Genomic DNA, 18,206 nt, shown 5'->3' on the forward strand with positions numbered 1-18,206 from the left:
CGAAGAATTTGTGTTTTAAAACAACATTGTGTGCGCTTTTTGTTTACTTTTACATCAAATTTTATTTTTAACGTTCAAGACTGAAAAAAGTAGCTTAATTGTTAAATGAGAGTCCAAATCGTATTTTTACAATAAATAAAAAATAACCATAGTCCGATATTTAAATTTTATTTTTACATTTAAATAATAATTTTGAAACCCGGCTAACTTTAGCTAGTTCTATTAAAAATTCTTAAATTAATTTTGTAAAAAAAAATAATAAGTTAATTACAGTGGAACTCTTCTATAGTGCCGATTTTTGGGCTGATGGTAAGTGGGAACTAACTTATTATAGCCCGCTGCGCTTTTGTTTGTTCACACCTAAGTGCTCGCCTGATTGACAACCGCAGAACCCGCGCACTGCGCGCAGTTCCTGTAACAACTACATACGGCCCAGCGTGAATTCTCGAAATGGCTATAGAACGGAGGGCTATTGAAGGGTTTCACTGTATATTATTAATTAATTAATTATTATAAAAATGTTAATATTTATTTTAAAAAATAATACATGTTACAAAGTAAAACGGAAACATCTGGAATGTATTGAATATTTAAATCAGCTCTTGCTCGAATCATACTGTCTATTTTTCTTTGGTCCTGGAATTTTTCTCCCAATATAACGATTTGATTAAATTTTCCATGTTTTTCTTATTCATGAATAGCGATTGAAGAACCTTTTATTTCGTTTAAAATTCAACTATTCTGTTGGAATTTTTTTCTGCTGCAAATTACTTTTTCAGTTGAGAATTTAACTGTTTTATGTTTGATTAAACATTGATCTTATTCAGTTGAAGGTTCAACTGCTTGGTTACAATGAACCTCTTAAATTTATTTTCTTATTCTTCATTCGGTTTTTGGTTGAAAATTTAACTATTAGCTAGGTTAAATATTCTTTTAAAATTTGTTTGAAGAAATTTTTCATTGGCATTAGGGTCTTATGAAAATACTCAATTATAAAACATGCATTTCTTAAATTATTAGATTGACAAACGTTTCAACCACGGATAGGGGTCCTCCTCAGTGCCAGATTTAATATTTAAACATATAAGATTTAAATGAAATTAAAATTAAAAGTTTACCATTCAGTATTTGGTAAAAAAATGTGTTTTCATGCATAAACTTAGTATTTATATGTCCTGCAGCTCTTCTCTCTCTCTCTCTCTTTCACTCTCTCTCTCTCCTTCGCGATCTCTATCTCCCTCTCTTTCACCGTCAACTCCCCCTCTGTGTGATCGTCCTGTTCCGTCACAGAATGATGAGGTGATCGCGGGGAAGTAAATCGCTTCGTAACCCCACAAAAACAAGAATCACAAAAACGTCGCACAGAGACACACACTTAAAGTTTGAGACGAAGTTAATGGAAAGAAACACAAAATCAGCGATTGAGAATTTTTATAAAACAGAATTTCTGTAAATATAAAAAGGATAGTTTTCGACGTAGAAAATTAGAGACATCCGCTCCACTTCAAATCATGTGACAACCATAGTGACCACGTGTTTTCAATATTTGTTTCACTTTACAACAGGATAGTATATTTTTGAAAGTTTTTCCACATCGGTTCTTAAATTGACAGCATTCTCATTTACCAGCAAAATGACACATTTCCAACATCAGACGTTTGCGATAGTGACATTCATTCGCAAGAATTTTCGCGTTATCAAAATCGAAAAAATGATCTTTTTCAATACTATGCTTAGTGAGCATCGTCAGTTTGTCAGGGACCTTATTTATATCTTTCTTGTGTTCTTTAACCCTTAATCCTAATGGACGTTTGGTTTGGCCTATGTAAACCGCTTTGCAATTTTGACCTTTGCACCAAATACCATAAACAATATCGCTATTTTGCAAATTATTTAATTTATTTTTAGTGGGCCTCAGGACCGACGTAAGGCCTCTTTTGTTTTTAAACGTCGTAGTTGTCATATTGCCTGAGGACTCTCGTAATTCGCTCAGATAGACCTTCAACATATGGAATGCTAAGAAAAGACATAATTTCCGCGTTTTGAACTATTTCTTCAACTCTACGTTGTTCACGACATATAAATACAACATATAAATACTAAGTTTATGCATGAAAACACTTTTTTTACCAAATACTGAATGCCAAACTTTTAATTTTAATTTCACTTAAATCTTATATCTGGCACTGAGGAGGACCCCTGTCCGTGGTCGAAACGTTTGCCAATCTAATAATTTAAGAAATGCATGTTTTATAATTAAGTATTTTTATAAGACCCTAATGCCAATGACAAATTTCTTCAAACAGATTTAATAAGTGGGTCAATTAAATTCGACATCTTTCAAAAAATCAAAATTCAAAATTCAAGCTTTTTGGTTAAAAACTCTTTTTTTTAAGATTAATGCTTTTATTTAAAAAGCATTTCTTTGCTTTCGAATGTAACTATAAGGTCCAATATTAATGTTGCTGAAATTCCCATCAAGTTCCCACCTGAAAAGACTGGCATTGAAAAAACCGAATTTTTTTGCCGACAAATGCCCGAATAATGCATTTCTTCATTGAATTTTTTTGAAAGATCATAAGATTAATAAAAAATTATGAATTTTGCGGGAAATATCATAAAGTTTCGAATTTAAAAAAATTTACATCGAAAAAAACGAAATTTTCTGTCGAACAATCCCTGACTACTGCATTTGTTCATAAAATTTCTTACAATATAACTAGAAAGAACGTATGATTATGGAAAATCATAGAAAACATTTTGTCCACAAAGAATTTGTTTATAAAAAATGTTGTTATTTAATAATATATATATAATATTGGAGCATCTTTAGCTAATATTATTTTATGAAAGTTAGGCGATTTCAATACGTTTCCTGTTCTTAACGAAGCACTGTGAACGTCAAATAGATAAAATGGCCCTTTTTTCGTCATATTTGTTTGTTTGTTCATAAAAAATGTAAACCTAATTGAAAAATCAGGCTCGACAACTCTCTTAGAAATCTTAATAGCTTTTTCCAATTTTTTTTTTTTTTTTGGTTTAAATCGCTCCATATTTGGCGGCTGTACGTTATTTTGAACCAAAAATGTAATTTTTTTCCTACAGTGGGCCGGGAATGTGAAAATGATATCATATGAACTCACATCTAGCACAACGCTGCTGATGAAGGTTAGTTGAACTTCTCAGTATAAAGCACTAACCAGCTATGAGCCTTGGTTGAAACTAATCGGCTCTCACCCCCGCCCCTAAGCTCTCGTTAATCGAAGTTTTGTGGGTCACTGAGGTAGGGATTTAATTTAGAAGTTAAAAAAAAGTAAGGCTGATATGTAGACCGTATCTGCTACGATTAAATCGTAAAAATATCATTGGAAATGAGTAAATTCAGTTTTTACAAAACCGGCAGAAGTTGCATCAAAATGTTTGAAAACAAATTTTTTTAAAGAATGCGCATTTTTTAAAAATAGACAATGAAACTACGTCTGTTTAAATATAAATGCATTTTATGAATTGTAATAATATGCATTTATGGAAATGATATACCAGTTAAGATATAAATTCGAGTGCGAAGGACGAGATACATAATGAGAATGTATTCGTTAAAGCCGAAGGGGATTTAACAAAAAATAAGTCACTATCACCAAATTACTGTTGTCGATTTTTTGACTTTTAATTGAAAAAAATCTGTGCACAAATGTAAGGAATATACAAAGACCGAGCGCGGAGAGCGAGATAAATATATCATCAAGCGTGAAGCGCGAGAACCAATAGTCGAGCGCCCCAGGCGCGCTGAAACTCGAAAGCCGCGCGCGCAGCACGCTAAGAGAACATCCCCGCAAAGCTGGCTTGAATTTTTTGGTTGATAATTCAATTGCTTGGGTAGAAAATGCATATTTTCTCTTCTTGATTTGACAATTTTTATATTATATTTTTGATTGAGAATTGATCTTTTTAGGCAAATAATTTTATAATTTTATTGATAATTAAATAATTTAAAACTTTTCAATGCTAGGCTATTTTTTTAACCAAAATAATTTCAAACGTTTTCTTTATTAACAATATTTAAAAGTCGATTTCTAAACTATATTTGATTAATTAAATAATACACTTTATTTTTATCCTAGGTGATGCTCTTTAATACTTTATAGAATCCCTTCCAAGTGGGAAAAAAGAAGAAAAAGTAATAAGAAATAGAACAGGTCGTTAAAATAAAAATGTAGTTTCGCTGACTAAGCTTATTCATAGAGAAAGGGTATTTCAAAAAGTTTATACTTCACTATTTGTCACGTACTTATCTATTGTTCTATTATTTCAATATCTTACAAATTTCTCTTGCAATATTATATAAAGTTAAAGTCTAAACATTATTTCACTATAGAATATTTTAAAAAAAATTCCACCATGTTTTAGAAAAATCACTAACATTCAAAATATTTTACAAAATTTCAGAGATACCGAGTTTTTAATAGAAGTCAAATCAGTTTGATATTTTTCAGAAAATTCCAAAATATTTCGGAATTATTGATTCATTTAGACATATGCAAAAACATTTCAGAATATTTCACAATTTTTAGAGAAATTTGTTTACAGATAAACATTACCGTGAATTTAAGATCTTTATTCAGAATGTTTTAGTTTACTGACTAAAATATTTATGACAAATAACATCTATTCAATTCCAACAAATTTTGAATTACTTCTACTGATTTTAGGGCTTATAAACGGATTTTTAGGGTTTTCCAAACATCTTATTAACAAATATTTCGTAAATTTTCAAGTAATTTAAAAATATTTCCATGAATTTGAAGAAATTTAGAAAAATTTCGAGGGAGTTTTTTTCAAATGTTTAAAAATATTTCTTCCGAACTTTGAAAAATGAATTAAATTAAAAAAACTTTCAAGGCACTTTTACCGATTCCAAATATTTTAAGTGATTTTAAGGAATTTCGAAACATTTCACAAGATTTAAGGATTTTATTCAATCTTCTAAGATTTCAACGGATATACCGCCATTTAAACGAGGTTTTTCGAAGAAAACTTTGATGAATAAGCTAAATTCAAATTATATTTGAGGGCTTTTCAATTATTTATACATTTTTAAGGACTTTTAAGATTTCCGAATATTATCCGCGTAGTTTAAGTGGTTTTAAAGGATTTAAATCAATTAAAAAATGTTATGTTTTTTAAAGAATTTTATAGGATTTTCAGATTTCAAAATTTTTTCATTGAACTTTGGAAAATAAATTGAATGAAATGAAACTTTAAGGGACTTTTAGCGTTTTCAAGAGATTTTAAATAATTTCAAGAAAATTTTCAAGTTTTGAGGACATAATTAAATCCCCATAGATTGCAATGAATATCTAGGCATTCAAACGGGGTTTTAAAAAAAACTTTGATAAATAAGTTTAATTCAAATTAATTTTCATAGTTTTTAAATAATGTATGCATTATGAAATGGATTTTGAATATTTCCAAACATTATCCGCGGATTTGAAGTAATCTCAATAAATTTGAACAAATAAGACATTTTCAAGGGATTTTAAGGAATTGTGTTGGAAAATAAATTGAATGAAATGAAATTTCAAGAGATTTTTAGGGATTCTAAGGATTTCAAGGGATTTCACAAGATTTGAAGATTTAATTAAATGCCCAAAGATTTAAATGAATTTCTAGGTATTTAACCGCGTTTTTAAAGAAAACTTTAAACAATAAGTTTAATTCAAATTAAACTTCAGGACTTTTAAATGATTTTTACATTAATAAATGGATTTTAAATATTTCCGAACAATACCCGCAGATTTTAGGAAATCCCAAGGGATTTCAATAGCTAAAACATTTTCAAGGTATTTCAATGTATGTATTATTTATACATCATTTCATGGATTTTAAGCATTTCTAAAGGGTTTTTACAGAGAAAACATGTTCAAGGGATACTTTTAATGAACTTTGGAAAAAAAATTAAATTAAATTAAATTTCACGAGATTTTTAGCGATTCTAAGGATCTCAAGGAATTTTAAGGAAATTCAAGGTATTTCACAAGATTTAAGGATTTAATTAAATCTCCCAAGTTTTCAATTAATTTCTAAGCAATTAAAAGGTTTTCAAAGAGAACTTTAAGGACAGATTCTGGTCATCCGTGTCGTTATTTTTTTATTTTTCAAAGAATTTTATTTAATAGTAAAAATAATGTGTTCCTTCCAAATTTTTTACAGTGTAAAGTATAGAGGTTGAACTGATAAAAAAAAATATTTTTCTTTGTTTTTTATTGTTTTTGTTCACAAAATGGCAACCTCAAAAATATCCTCCTTTCCAGATTTCGCTCAAATATTTCGGGAACGTTTGACCCGAAATCAAAACACAAAAAATTCATAATCTGTATAGTTTTGGCTATCGCAGAGAAAAAAAAGTCTTCATTCGAAACCCAAAGCGGGCTTGTTTCGAGGTGTAACAAAAAGAAGACCAGCTCCGCTAAAAACTAGCATAGCTTGAAATCTTTAAAACGAAATACTTATAGAACTGCACGAAAAGAATTAGTCGCTTAAAAAATCGTCGACTTTGTGCATTAGTCTCGGATACGAGAAGAAGTCGAATAAAGTTTTGAAACCTCCTTGTTAAAGAATGTGGTCAATAATTATCTAGAAATTATAAAACATTTAAGAAGAATTGAAAAATGTTAATTGCAGAGTTTAAATAAGCAGCGGTATCAAATTTCTAATCCAGTTAACGAGAATCTCAGCGATAGTCGAAGAAAATCGAGAAAAAAGGAAACAAAAAAAACAATTATTCATAGCGTCACAAGTTCAACACACACTTACGCTTCTATGCATATACACACACCCATGCATGCATACAATATTTTTGCAGCATACCCGACTTTATGGCTTATACGCAAACCTATACTAAAACTAACTTAATACTACCGCATATAACGCTGTATACACTAACGGACTAACGCAGTTTCGCACGCTGAATGCTAATATTCGAACGGTCCTTATATACTCAATAGGTATTTCTTTCACCGCTTGTGAGAATCAGAGCCTATCTGTAGTATGAAAGGCCCCGAGAATGTCTCACTGTTGAGAAAGCTTGTGTGAACAAAATATTTTATTGATTTTAGATGTAATTTAACTGTACTTAACAATATTATAGGCACGAACATGTTAGAAAGCTTATTCAGTTATTCTTTCAATTGTAATGTAATTTGTAATATTATTCAGAGCTGCAGAAGCGCTAGAAATTTTTCCCCACCATACCTACCGCCTGGGAGCTGCAAAACAGAAGGTGCATGATTACCACTGTAAGTTCGCGTTTAAGCCGAAAATGCACGACTCGAACTTCGGTTTTCTCAGATCTTCTGCTACACGATGATTGCCGATATGAAAGCTTTGGAAAACTGCAGTTGTCTTCTATTTATATCTCGATCCGCATTTGAAACAAATTGGCGATTTTAATGTTTCGCGTGATTCTTAATTTCATGTATGTGTCGATTTTGAGTTAATGTTCTTCAGGTGTATATAATATGGATATTATTACTATTATACATATTATTAGTGTTAATATTATAATTATAAACTATTATATTAATATTAATTACTAGCTGACTAACTTCTAATAGAAATAGTTAAAACTTCAACTAAAACAATTATTTTTCTGCAAAAAAATAAACTTTGAATAAAATACATAAATTTAAAACAAAATTTAATTTTTAAACAAGAAGTTAAATGTTCATCCAAAAAGCTGAATTCTATACTACTTTAACTAAATTGATAAATCATAAAAAAAATGTTAACGAAGTAGTTCCACTTTAAACCAGGAAAGGTGAACAAAATCGTTAAGATTCTTTGAAATTGTTTTAAATTATTGAAATTAATTGAAAATTCTTTGGAATGTTTTGAAACATCCTAAAATATTTAAAATCCTTTAAAATCTCTTGGAATATTTAAAAGCTTTTGAAAATTCCTTGCAATTTTCAAAATACACTAAAATATTTCAAATCCTTTAAAATCTTGTACTAAATTATGGAAATCATTAGAAAATTCTTTGGAACCTATTAAAATATCCTAAGATATATCAAATCCTTTGAAATCTCATATTATATTACTGTGATGAATTAAACATTCCTTGGGAGCTTTTAAAATACTTTCAAATATTTCGAAACCTTCCATTTTTTTTTAAACATCTTGACACCTTTTAAAGATTTCTAAAGTACTTTGAAATTATTTTAAATAACTCTGCTAAAATTGTTAAAATTCTTTAAAATTCCTTCAAATTATGAAAATGAATTGAAAATTCATTAACTTTTTCTTCAATATCCTCCAATATTTGAATTCTTTTAAATCTTTTGAAATCTCTTGAAGATTTCCAAAGCTCTTGAAAATTCCTTGAAATTTTAAAAATACCCTAAAATATTTCCAATCTTTTACAATCTCATACTACATTATTGAAATCAAATCGAAATTCTTTGGAGTCTATTAAAATATCCTAAAATATATTAAATCTTTCAAAATCTCATATTAAATTACCTTAATCAACTGAAAATTCCTTGTAAAATTTTAAAATAGTGTTAAATACTGCAACACCTCCAAAATGTTTTGACATACCTTGACCTTTTTTTCAAGATTTTTACATTACTTCGTTAAAATTCTTTGTAGTTCCTTAAATTACTTTAATCAAATTAAAATTCCTTGGAATCATTTAAAATTCTCTCCAATTTTTCAAATCTTTTGAAATACCTAAAACATTTTTTTAATATTTCTAAAGTACTTTGGATTTTTTTAAAATGATCCTTACAAAATTTCTTAGTTCTTTGAAATTCCTGTGATTTATAAAAATAAATTTAAAATTCCTTGGCATCTTTTAAAACATCCTCAAATATTTAAAATTCCTTAAAATTTTAAAAATACCTTGAAATATTTCAAATCTTTTAAAACATCCTCAAATATTTAAAATCATTGAAAATCTTTTAAAATCTCTTGAAATTTTGTAAAGCTCCAGATTGAAATTTAGAAAAGAGAAAAATTTCAAAACGTTACATACTGAAATGTTTGTAGATTAGAGTTTTTTGAAAATGGGATCAATAAAAATTAAAAGCTTTTGAAATTTAATATTCAAAAATTTTTAACTATGAAAAGTAATAAATTTTCAGCTCAGTGGGATTCAAGTCTATAAATTTTGAATTGTAAACTTGAAAGTTTATTGACAAAAAATTAGTAATCATAAATAAATTGAAGGCGTTCAAAATTTAAAAGTATATTTTTCAAAAAAAGATATATAATTTCATAATTATATACAAAAATTGTTTCAGAAATAGTTAAACTTTAACTCGAGTAATTTCTATTAAAACTTAAATTTAATAGTTTAACTAATCTACAAACAGTTAAATTTTTAATGTTTTAAAATTGTTCTGTTTTCTAATTTTCAGTCTGAAATAATTTCATTTACAGATTGTCCAATTGAAAAACATACATTTCAATTTTAAACGCTTTCAATTTATTTGTGATTATTAATTTTTTATAAATAAACTTCCGAGTTTACAATTAAAAAGTTGAAGACTTGAATCCTATCGATTTGAAAATTATTCGTATTGAATAGTTAAAAATTTGCGAAACTTCAATTTCGAAAGCTATGAATTTGTATTGATCCCATTTTCAAAACTCTAACTTACAATCATTTCAATATTTAACGTTTTGAAAATGTTCTCTTTTCTAAATTTCAATCTGAAGCTTTAAAACAATTCCAAAGATTTCAAAAGATTTTTAAGGATTTTAAATATTTGAGGATCTTTTAAAAGATGTCAAGGAATTTTTAATTAATATGTTTAATTTACAGGAATTTCAACAAATTAAGAAAAAATGTTGAAAGGGTTATTAAAAAATCCCAAAGTACGTTAGAAATCTGTAAAAAAAAAGGTCTAGGTATTTCAACAGATTTTAAAGGATTTGAAAAATTTGAGAAAAATTACTTTCCAAACAACCTAGATTTTTGACAAAAATCCTTTGAAAAGTATTAATATTTTTAAATGAGTAATTTTATTGTTTGTTTTACTAAAAGAATTGGTCACATTTACTAAGCTTTAAAACTCTTTATTCAAATTATGAGCTTTGAGAATGAAAAGATTTCAAATCTTCAGTCCATCAAAATTGAGTGCTCATAAAATTCGAGCCTTTAAAAGTAAAAAAAACTAGGTAAGTTTATAAACAATTTCATACATTTTATGAAATTAATTTTTAAATACAGATAATTTTAATATATTCTATTTAAAATTTCTAATTTTTTCAACTTATAAACTTTTAGGCCTCTTAAGTTTGTACGTTTTTCAAGTAATAAATTAAAAAAATTGTAGTTCCATTGAAGAGGCTGTATGTTCTAAACTTGTTATTCCTTTCGAAGATGCTAAAATTAGAAATATATAAATTAAAAATCTGATGCCTACAAAATTAAATTCTAATTCAGTTAATATGTAAAAGATCAGAAATGAACTATCTGCGTGAACAGTGGTGCGGATCACCTCTCGTTTTCTGCGACTGTCGACCAAGTTCTATAAGCTGAGGTGTCTCAGTTCATTGATTTCTAGTCTATTAAATTATCCTTAGCAAGAAATCTAAAACTCCGCTTAAAATAATATAAAATCTGATCAACTTCATACTATAATGTACTCTTTCAAATATTGTTAACCTTTAGAGTATTTCTTAGATAAGATCGCTTAGTTCATAAAATACTTTTACATTAGAATATTACTCGACTTTTTTTCTGCGACTAAGTTTCTAAATATTAGTAGACTTTATTTTACATCTCATAAATAGTTTTCTATTATCTCTTCAAAGGCATTGAAACATTCGAACACTTTTCTCTCTGTCCAAGATTCTTCAAATAATCGCCTAAATTTTAAGCGACTAAATTTTTCCGTGTACAAGTTAGACCCAATGTAGTCTAAAGCAAGCTTCATTGCCTTCTTATTTAGAGCCCAAATCTTGCTGCATCAGATCGAAGACCAAGTGGGACTTGTTTTGAGTACAAAAGACTAAGGGTTATCCATAATTGTGTATTGTTTTAAACTGAAGACCCTTAATGGCTCTTTTTATGACATAATTATTGTTAAATTTTAGACATCAGCTTAATCTAAGGCATAAATAAAAACAAGACCATCATAGAAGACTTTTTTTCTGTGCATGTGAACTACCATCAGAATTTTTTTTGGAAACAAACAAAATGGCGGACTTTTGAATTTTTTGAGCTCATTTACGCTAGTTAAATTGTTCATGACTTTGTTAAATAACAATATTTGTTCATGATCGTAGTTCGCACGGTAGAGACACACTTGAAGAATGAGTTGCCCAAATTTAAAGTCAATTGGTTCATTAGTTTCCAAAAAAATGTGTAGAAGTTTTCGAAGAATGTAGTTTCGAGAAAATCGAGTTGAAATTTTTTTATCATGAAAGGCAGCTCGAGCGATGTAGCTGCTTCGGCCTCTTGTATCCTTATTATCGACCTTGTAAACCTTTAAAATTAATCCTACATTATTTCTAAAAGTATTTACTACCAAAACATGGGGAAAATTTTTTTTTTATTTCTTGAAAAATTATTACCAGAATCTCCCCTTAATTGATAAGTTTAATTCACATTTCACTACGTGGCTTTTAAATTATGTATACCTTATTAAATGGATTTGAACATTTCCAAAGATCACCCTCGGACTTTGAAGAATTTTGTAGGATTTCTAAAGATTTCAGAGAATTTCTATAAATTTTACACGATTTCTTCAGATTTTAGAATATTGTCAGGCAATTTTAAAGATTTCAAAATATTTCAGAGGCTTTGGAAATTCCAGAGAATTTGAAAAGATTTCAAGTGATTTCCACGGATTTTTAGGCTTTTCCAATGCCTTCATAAGATATCTAATTATTCAGAATAGCCTTAAAAGATTTCTTCGATTTTTAAGAAATTACAAATTTTTCCATAGATTTGAAGTAATTTCAGAACATTCTGAGGGATTTATTTTGTAATGTTTCAAGGGATTTCCGGTGAATTTTGGAAAATAAATTTAATTTAATTTAATTTCAAAGCTTTTTTAGCGATTTAAAATATTCCAAGGAATTTTGTGGTCTTTTAAGGAATTTTATAATTTTTTCGCGGCAAAGTTTATTTTTGCAGAATCGTTATTTTGGTTTAGCTCCATATGAGATTATGATTGATCTGAGTTAAATCGTTTTTGCGCAGTTTCTACACTTTTACAATAATTTCTTCAACATTTTTGTAATGATTATGCAAATGCTGATTATCCTATAATTTTTTTCTATATAATTATTTTATGTAATGAATTTCCCATAATCCCAATTATTGCGCATTATTAGATGATATTGTGCATTATTTCGCGATTATTGCGCCTTATTACGTGATTTTTGCGCGTTGTTACGCGATTATTACGCGTGAAGTTCGCGGAATAATACGCGAGTGAATTTCCCCCGCATCATTGGTTGGGTGGTTTCGGGCTGGAATAGCAAGGGAGTGGTAAAAGCCCTGATACTACGGCGAGCTCACGTCACTGGCACACGGACCACGGCGTCGGTCAGAGTCCAGTCATACAATCATTCTCGCAATTGATACTATCACCGTGCAAAAATTAAATTACGTACTCTATACCTCAACAGTGAAAATATTTCTAAACATTTCCATTTATTTTAGTAAGTTTATACTCAGAAAGGATCTACCATAATTTCAAGTGGTCAGAGGTAAGCAATTACATTTATTTTTATCTTAAAAGACTAATTTAATCATAATAATAAGGCCTTAGATTGACTTTAGATATAAAAAATAGTGTAAATAGTGTCACAAAATTAAAAAAATAGTCTCATAAAATTGTGTATGTATTAAGTTATTCTTTTTCTATGAATTATCAAAATTCCTATTTATTTATTAAATAAGAAAATATAACTATTTTTGTTTGAAACTTTCTTCTCTTCGGTTGAAAATTTTGAATTTCGGGTAAGAATTCACCTTATTCGGTTCAAAATTGAATTATTTTGTATCAAATTCAAGAGTTTTGTTAAAAAGTCATACTTCTTGTATGAAAATGGAACTATTTTGCTTAAAATTCGTTCTATTTCGAATGAAAATTAATTTTTTTAATTGAAAATTTAACTATTCTATTTTGGTTGAAAATCTGATTTTTTTGTAGAAAATTCTTTCTCTTTGTTTTAAATACATGTTTTTTGTTAAGAATACACCTAGTTGGATAAAACTAAAACTTTTTTCATAAATTATTTTTTTTAGTCGAAGACTCATATTTTTGGATAAAAATTCAACTATTTTGTTAAAAATTCGTTACTTCGAGTTAAAAGTTAATTTTTTAAATGAAAGTTTATCAATTCCATGTTTTATTTAGAATTTATCTTTTTTTGTTGAAAGTTCATCTCATTGGTTGAAAATTTATAATTTAAGTTGAAAATGGAACTCCATTGTTAAAAATTAATTATATTTCGGTCAAAGATATATAATTTTTGTTAAAAATAATCTTTTTCGTTAAATATTTCACTATTTGTTGGGAGTTAGTTTCTTTTCGTCAAAAATTAATTTTTTTAGCTGAAAATTTAACTATTTTATTTATGAATTATCATGTATATTTTTTAGTTGAACATTCACTTATTTGTCTGAGAATTCGACTATTTAGTTTAAAGTTTATGAATTTTTTTTTTGAAAATTCATCTTTTTTACTTTAAAAATCAACAATTTGATTATAATTTATTTTTTCTTGAATACATACTTTTTTTTGAAAACTCAACTATTTTGTTAAAAATTTATCGCTTGTCTTGAAAAATTATTTAATTTTAAAAAATATAACCCTTGTTGCGAAAAAATGCAACTATCTACTTAAAAATTAATCTGTTTCGGGTTAAATTTAACTTTTTTGTTAAAAATGCACCTGTTTTTAATGAAAATTCGAATTCTTGGCTCGAAAATTCAACAATTTTGTATAAAATTTACTTATTTGGTTAAAAATGTATGTATTTTGTTCAAAATTATTCTTTTTTAGTAGAAAATCAATGTTTTGTTTATAAATGCAACAGCTTGGCTGAAAATCGATTTGTAATAGTTAAGAATTGAAGCATTATGTTGCAACTTCAACTACTTTTTTAAAATTCAATGTTCTGGTTGGAAATGTATAATTTTAGTTAATAATGTGTTTGTTTATTTATTTAAATTTCGTTTTTTGACTATAAATTCAAATTAAATTCAGATTAATTGATTGGATGAAAATAAACTTTTTTGTTGAAAATTTATATGGTCGAGCTAAAAATGTACCTGCTTTATATAATATTCGTCTATTTGGCTTAAAAAGTCCATATTCCGGTAGAAAATTCAATTATTTCGTACAAAATTGGTCTGCTTTGTAGAAAATTCGTTTTTCGATTTGGAAATTCATTCTTTAAAGTAAGAATGTAACTAATCCACTTTTTCTTAAAAGTTGTACTATTTAGTTAACAAATTTTAGAAACAAAAAAGTTTATTCTTTTTAATAAAAATTGAATGTATTCTGTTGAAAATTCTTCTTTTCTAATACAATATTAATCTTCGTGGTTAAAAAAAAACTTTTTTTTCATATGTATGTATTTTGTTGAAAATTTATCTTTTTGGAAGAATTTTAATCTCTGTTGAAAATCCATCTTTTTGGTTGAAATCTTAAAAATTTGGTTGTCAACTCAATTGTTTTTTAGAAAGTTCATTTTTCGGTTAAAAATTCACGAATAATAATAAAGAGTAAAATAATAAATAGCAATAATTAAAACCAATAGATAATAATAAATCATTTTAATCGAAATCTAAGTTCAAACTGGTTTCCAATGTGTGGCATGCAATTGAGAATTTATTGCTCAATTCGTTTTGGCAATCCAAGGGCAGTGAAGGGGATATGCAAGAGTCTATAAGTAACAGCGCAATTGCGTTTAATTTCTGTTTAAAAAATACCTTTCTCTAGCCAGTAATTAAATATTGAAATGTAACTGATCTAATCCTAATTAATTTTTAATTTGCTTTTACAATAATTAACACTTTTTGTATCTTGATGTAGAAAAAGGGCAATGACTAATTTAGAACGACGAGAAATTAGGTAACTCATTCAGCAACTTATGTGGCAGAAAAAGACGCAAGAAACGTTATCTTGAGTCGAGTGAAAGTGAAAACTTGTTTTTTTTTTAAAATGATTTTTACACCTTTTAAATACACTTAACACTTGAGCATACAAATTTTCCAATTAGCAAATTCAATTATATTTAATTATTAAGGAATAATTTGTCATTGTGAAAGAGGTACACATTTTATTGAATAATTAAAAAAATAAAATCTAAAGTTAAAAAAAAAATAGATTCATGAATTTCTGAAATGAATTTTACGACTTTTCCCTGCGATTGACGTCACGTTCCTTCCTAGGAATCTCTAAGGCAGTTCAACCAAAGCATGTTCTTCCGTGAGGGAATCCCGGGAGGAACCTGTTTCCTTTATGCCTGACAATTTACGATTAAGCCAATTACTTGCCGTTCAGGAAATTTTTCCTGGATATATATAAAAACTGAAACTTTTAATTTGATATTTATTAATTATTATAAAAATGCACTATTTAACACTTTTTAAGCGCTGACACTATTTTGATACTATTGCGCAAAAATGGCACTAAAGAGATTGTTTTCTCACAATGGTCTAATTCCACTGTTCCTTTACTTTTTCTTAAAAAATATTTTTAAACTTTCTTGCTAATTGGCTAAAATTTTTCTTTACGTCTGATTAGGGCCGGTCCAAAATGTTAAATTTCCAAGCCAAAATGATTAGGTTTCAACAAAAAAGCAGAGTTTCCCACCTAATAGTTTCATTTTCAAATAACTACATGAATTTTCGACGAAGAAGATGAATTTTTTACAAAAAAAGATTAATTCTTAACAAATTGCGGACAGTTTCTACCAATAAGTTGAATTTTTCAACTAGAAAATATTAATTTTTGACACAAAATAAAATGGTTACATTATTATTTTAAAAAGTTTAATTTCAATGAAAATTAAACGAATTTTTTACAACACAGTTGTCTTTTCAGCCTAAAAATACTAATTAGCCCCACAAAACTATTTTAATTTTAAATGCAAAAACAATTGAATATATTTGAAAAAACACGAATTTTGACAAAAATACTTGAATCATCGACTAAAAAAGAACAATTTCCAACCGTACATTTGCATTTGACCAGAAACAAAATGTTTACCAAAGAAAGACGAACTGTCAACAAAATGCATATATTTCCTACCAAATAGTTTAATTTTCAAACAAAAAGATTAATTATGCACAGAATAAATAAATTTTTAACCACATAGTGGCATTTTCGACAAAAAAACGAATTTTTAATAAATTACATAAACTTGCAACTAAAAAGTTTGAATAATGACTGTGATGGTCGTCCAAATTCTATTTGATTAATTTTAAGGTTATATTTTTTTCTTTAAAGTTTTTTAACTAAATATGTAAAATTTCTAAACTAAAAAGTAGAAATTTTCACCCAAAAATGGAGTAGTTAAATTTTGATTCAGGAGAGTCTGTTTTCGTTTAAACAAATTACTTTTCTGCAAAATAGTTTAATTTTCTACGTTATAGTTGCATCTTATACGAATTTGTGGGATTTTTAATTCAAAAAGACGAATTTGTTATAAAACAGTCATTTAATTGTCATCAGAAAACATGCATTTTAAGATAAGAAGTTTATTTTTAACAAAAAAAAAATTTTAATTTAAATACAGAATTGTTGGATTTAACAAATGAAATCGAATTCATCTTCCAACAAAAAGAAAAATGTTCAACAAAATATATATAAATTTTCGGATCATATTGTTTATTTCTTAAGCTGTAAATTCGATTTTGCTACAAAATAGATCAAAATGTGAACTTTAAACCAGAAAGTTAATTTGCAAGCGAAAAAGACGAATGAAATTTCTGTAGAAAGGGATAAATTTTGAAACAGAAAAGATGAATGCTTAACAAAATAGTTGAAAATTCAATCAAAACAAAAATTTTGTTGTCAAAAAAAATGTTAATCAAATTTTGAAATTTGAAACCGAAATAGACGAAGATTTTCTTGTACAATTTTTTTCGACAATTAGACTGTTTTAAGTTTACGTTTTTTTAAAATTTACTTTCAAAGATTCAAAAAGATATATTTTTAACCAAAAAGTATGACTTTTAATTACAATAGTTTAATTTTCAAGAAAATAATATAATTTTTAACCGAATAATAAAATTAAAAAAAAAAAGAAAAAAATTCAGTTTCAACCAAAAATAGTTTGATTTTTTTCTTTACTTCTATTGATACAGTTTGCATTTATGGTTGTGAAAGGGTGAGATAAAAATAAAAATATTATACAAATTTTTAACTATCAAGTGTTTTCATATTTTTCAAACAATGATTGAAGTTTGGAGATACAGAATTAGATAAAAAATCTATCTGAACTTTCAAGAAACAGAAAAAATTTTCTGTAAAATCTCAATCACTATTTGAAAATAAAACAAAAGTCCACTTCCGTGCTGAAGTATTGCTGAATGGAGAACAAAAAGTTTAATGAGAAGGATTCCCCCCGTGTCGAGAAAATAGAAGAGGAAGATAACATTATTATAGTGAAACAAATTGAAAATTGAGACAGGCATCTCCTACGGATTGCGATACAAAATTGCAATATTCAGATTCATTAGAAAATCTAAACTTACTTCTGATATAATGAGTTTTTTAATTATTATTACACCATTAAGGGTAGGCGTGACTCACTCGTTAGGGGAAAGGAGTAGTGTGTGGAAGGGATAAAGATTTTTCAGATTGATCCAGAATTCTCGTGCTATTTAAGTAAATAACACGTTCGTTCCGCAACACTGCTCCGACCCAGGTTGCTGATCTATCTCTCTAGCAATCACCCCAAGCGAAGAACCTCACGAAGTCGTTATGTAAGGTTCCCCACTTGGGTTCATTAGTGGCCTAGGTCTTTTGTTTCAGGTGTCATTCACTCTACTGATTTTCTTTTATTAACTATTTGCCGCCATGCTTTCCTGTCCTGGCATACTTCTCTAGCTTCTTTTATGTCCATGTATTTTTTTATGCAGACTCTCGTGTTTCTGTGACTTCTTATGTCTCTTCTAAGTAGGGTCTCATTCACACATTCTAACCATTCTTTCCGCGGTCTACCTCTGG

General features: G+C 27.6%; 1 protein-coding gene across 1 annotated transcript in view; it reads left to right on the forward strand.

Moving 5' to 3' along the window:
• The first annotated feature begins 12,548 nt into the window (after nt 1-12,548).
• The window catches only part of LOC117179518 (aromatic-L-amino-acid decarboxylase), a 60,295-nt gene continuing 54,637 nt past the window's right edge, over nt 12,549-18,206 (forward strand). The window contains exon 1 of the mRNA XM_033371398.1: nt 12,549-12,726. The gene's annotated coding sequence lies outside the window, so the exon portion shown is untranslated. The remainder of the gene's footprint in view (nt 12,727-18,206) is intronic.

The sequence above is a fragment of the Belonocnema kinseyi genome, chromosome 9 (genome assembly GCF_010883055.1).
Source record: "Belonocnema kinseyi isolate 2016_QV_RU_SX_M_011 chromosome 9, B_treatae_v1, whole genome shotgun sequence".
Classification (NCBI taxonomy): domain Eukaryota; kingdom Metazoa; phylum Arthropoda; class Insecta; order Hymenoptera; family Cynipidae; genus Belonocnema; species Belonocnema kinseyi.